Raw genomic sequence first — 4,776 nt, 5'->3', positions numbered from 1 at the left:
TCTCTCTCTTATCCGACGAATCTGGTACCCAAAAAAAATTATATTAGGGTCATTCATCAATTGGAAGCACCAAATTGTTGCAGTTGGTGATAAACCCTTTAAAGCTTCAATCGCGATTTTTAACTTTTGAAGCTTGCATGTAAAACCAATAACATAATCGTAGTCCCCACGTGGTGTTGAAGCATGCATGTTTCATGCCTAATTTGTTAATTTATTAAGCTTACTTATTATTACAGACAATTATCAATGCTGTAATAGGGTAAAAAATATTCTTACAACTAGTGTATAAAATTTAAATCTGAATAGGATTTAGTGTGAAAATGGCCAATAAGGATAAGCGAAACAGGAAAGGTATGATGATGAATATATGAATTCTATTTTTGATATCAAAGCTAAATTTAAAAAACTTTGGAAAACCTTTTAAAACTGCCGTTGTGGCGTTTTTGGTTTTTCCAAAGGTAATATCTGTTCATAACTGTACGGATTCTATTTTAGGTGTCACAGCCGAATTTGGCAAGTGTATCAAAAACCCTTTTTAAATCAGCCATTAAAAATTTTGGTTTTTCCCAAAAAGGGGAAAGGGGTTTCATTGGGTGGGAAACCCAAAAATAAAAAAAAAAATTTATGGGCAAAATCATAGGGAAAGAAAAAGGTACAAAATCCCCTTTAAAGCATGAAAATCATGCGTTATTGGATGGTTTTTTTTTTTGTTTTCTTTCTTTCTTCCTTTCTTTCACACTTTTTTACATATTTTTACCCTAAAATTAATCATCTTCAACTCCAAAACTTAAATATTTTATATAGAACCCTTTTATTTTTGTCGATTAATAAGGTGAGGTTTCTTTTTAAAGTGGTTGAAAAAACAAAGTGGGTTTTTTTTTGGGAAACTTGTTGTTTGTTTTAAGTTATTTATTTTTTAGGTTTGTTTTATTTTTATATTAATGGCCTTTTTTTTTTAAATTTTTCACAAATAAATAAATTAACAATAAATAAAAAATTAATAATCCATAATAAAAACAAAATATTAATTCATAATAAATTTTTTTATATTTAAAATTTTTTTTTTTTTTTTTTTTTGCGTTTCCCCAACCCCAAAACAAATTTGGGGCCCGCAACTTAAATAACTCCAAAAGTGGGTTTGGGTAAAAAATAATCCGGGAATAACGAACTAAGCTAAACCCAAAATAATGGCTTAAATTTAAATGGGAAAAACAACGATAAACCAAATCCGAATAACAAACGAAAAACTAAATCCTTAGTTTTGGATTGAACATCATTAAAAAATTTTTGAAAAGGTTTATTTTATTTAATAAAATTTTTTTTTTCATTATTACTTTAACTATATGAGTTAAGTAAATTATAATCAACAATACAATATCATGGATTATTAAAAATAACTAACTAAATCCCCCAAACTTATCCTAGTTAATTAAGTTCTAATTAGATAAAAAATTTTTAGTTAATTTCAAGAATAATGAATAATTTAGTTTTACAAATCAACCCTCCAGGGAATTTTAATTATTTGTTAATTATGGCTTTTGTTAATATTTGTTAATTTGTCATTGTTAATATATTTATTTAGGGGGTTTTTTTTCCCCTGTTTAATTACTTTTTTTCCCCATGTTAATCGTTAAATAAATTGGTTTTTTTTACAAAAAAAATCTTTATAAACCAAAAGGGTTTGATCCACTGGATGAGATAAAAAAAAGTCAAAAGCCAAGGGTTTACCAAAATAAAATTTTTAAGTAACAATGTAGACACTTTTTTTTATTTTGTATGTTCACTAATGCTATCTAACCTTTTTTTTTTAAAAGTTTGGAACCTGGGAAAATTTACATTGGCATCATTATAAGGGGTTGTTTAAGAAAAATATTTTTTTCCTTTGATTTAAAAAAGAAATAAATGAAAATTTCCGCAGTTTGGGGGAAAAATTAAAATGAAAGGGATAAGAAAGTTTTTGGAAAATTTGGGGGGAGCTGAAAACCCTTGGGGGTTGGGAACCCTGATTAAAAATACCCCAAAATAAAAAAAAAAGCAAAAAAAATGGACTGGACGAAAGTTATTTAAAACCTTTAAAAAATTTTAAACAAAATAAATTAATTTAAAAAGGTTTTTTTTTAAAAGGGGTTTTTTTGGTTTAAATCCACTTTTTGGGGTTTTTTAAGTTGCGGACTTCAATTAGTTGGGGGTTGAAGGGTATAACGCCAAAAAAAAAAAATTTCACATAAATAATTGATCATGAATTGATATTTTTTTTTAATTTGATTATAAAAATAAAGTTATAATCACTTTAAAAAAAAATTAGGTTTAAAATAAAAATAAATTGAAACCCTAAAAAATAAATAACTTAAAGCTAATGACAACAAAAAATCTTAAAAAAAAAACCCCTTATTTAAAAAATAATTTTCCTTTTGGGGGAAACAAAATAATTAACATAAAAAAATTTGGGAAAAAAAAAATATTAAAAAGACATAATTAACAAAAAGAAACAAATACCAAAAAATTTAAAAAATAATTGGGATCCATGGAAGGGGTGTTTTGTAAATACTAAATTATTCATTATTCTTGAAATTAATTTAAAATTTTTTTTCTAATTAGAACTTACTTAACTAGGATAAGTTATGGGAGGGGTTTATTAATTATTTTTAATCGATGATATTGTATTGTTGGAAATTTTAATTTTCTTAACTCATATAGTTAAAGTAATAACGAACAAAAATTTATATTAACTAACTAATCCTTCGTCAAAAAAATTTTTTTAACTAACTAAAACCCTTTTGGAAATTATTTAATGATGTTTAAACCAAAACTAAGGATTTAACCCATGGTTTTTTATTCGGGGTTTAGTTTATCGTTGTTATTCGGGGATTTAATTTATTGTTGTTATTAGGTTAGGGTTATTGTTCGTTATTCGTTAATGGATTATTTTGGTAACACCCCCTTTTGGAGTTTTTAAATTGAAAAACTCCAAATTTGTTGGGTGATGAAGGAGTATAAAAAAAAAAAAAAAACACGGGAAAAAATTGATTATGAATTAATATTTTGTTAATTGATTATGGATTATTAATTTTTTTTTTTATTGTTAATTTATTTATTTGTGAAATTGTCAAAATAAAGTTAGCATTAATATAAAAGTAACACGAAACCCAAAAACATAAATAACTTAAAGCTAATGCAACAAGTCTTCAAATAAAAATGGACTTTGAAACTTTTCAACCACTAAAACGCAATCCAAGTTTGTGTATCCTTGATGTGTTGAGCCTACCTTATTAATCGCACAAAAATAAATAGGGTTCTATATAAAATATTCAAGTTTTAGAGTCTCAAAGCATGATTAAATTATGCTAAAGTATGAAAAAAAGTGTGAAAGAAAAAGAAAGAAAGAAAGAAAAAAAAAAAAAGATCATCCTATAACGCATAAAAATCATGCGTTAAAGGAAGTCAAGTCCTTTAACACATGATTTCTATGCGTTAAAGGTACTTTTGTATTTCTTTTTCTTGGATATTTTTTTCATACTTTTTTTGGGTTATTTTGGTTTCGGACTCTCTAATCATTATAGAAGTATGGCCCATATATGGGGCAACCGCATTAAATTCGTTCATAACTTTCGTACCAAATTAGAATTTTAAATTACCGAGTTCTGAATATTAGATAAACATAACTAAGGGCCCGTTTGTCTATGAGAATTATTCACTTTTTTCCGGAATATTTTTTTCACTTTTTTCACTTTATGTTGAATTTGGAAAACAATCAAAGTTTGTTTTTCACTTTTTTTCCCCACATTTTTCACTTTCAATTTCAAACCACCAAATATTTTTTGCAAAACTATAACCCAAAAACAACTCATCTTCAACTCTAGCTAACTCCAACTCCAAAAAAAAATAAAAAAATATTTGGTTTTCAGGGCCAAAAGCCTTCTAAATAATTAAGTTTTATTGAACCCGAAGCTCCAGAGAGAAAGGTGCATTCATTCAGAAATTAATGTAATTTTCTTATTATACTCCTAGCAAAGTTAATTATCATTTTTATTGGGCTAGCAATGTTATAAAGTTCAATGCGGTCAAAACTTATCTACACCAAACAACAACAATTTACTACGGAAAATTTAGAAGTGCATGTGCAAATATGTGTCATGCATTTAACGAGTTGATGTAAACATCAAGCTCGAGTAAGGTTTTACCATAATTTTCTTATAAGTAGATTGAAGCTATAAATATATTTACAATACATAAAACTTACTCTGCCATAAATGCACCAGATTTTTTCTTTTTGAAAATTTGCAACTAGGATATACTTCAAGTTGATTAAAATCTGCAACTACCTGTTTATATGTTTGGAATATTGAGATCTTACATTAGCTAAATTATGTGAAAGATGATTACCATATTGTATGGGATCTATATATGTTGCTTACGAAAAATATTTTATACACTACATTTTCTTTTGATTAAAGAAAAAGGTATCCACAAAATCTTGTACGAAATTTAAGTTACGAAATTAAAAGGCTGCATTTTTCCTATATTTTAAAAGTGTATTAGAAATTAAAGTTCCAACGTAGCATTGTCATATTTTTAACTTATTGTAATAAGAAATAATTTCAAGTCAATGATCCGCTAGTTGGGATCTTCTCACATGCTAAGGTATCTTTACCTAGTTTTCTACGCAGTATCATCTTTTTTATATACACTGTAGAATGAAATGATATTTATTTAGGGAAGAGTAATGTAGATCTTATGAACTTTAGACTAGGTCCTTGCTTAAATTTTTTGCTAAAT

The sequence above is a fragment of the Lycium ferocissimum genome, chromosome 3, assembly GCF_029784015.1.
Source record: "Lycium ferocissimum isolate CSIRO_LF1 chromosome 3, AGI_CSIRO_Lferr_CH_V1, whole genome shotgun sequence".
Classification (NCBI taxonomy): Eukaryota; Viridiplantae; Streptophyta; class Magnoliopsida; order Solanales; family Solanaceae; genus Lycium; species Lycium ferocissimum.
This window is presented reverse-complemented; position numbering follows the sequence as displayed.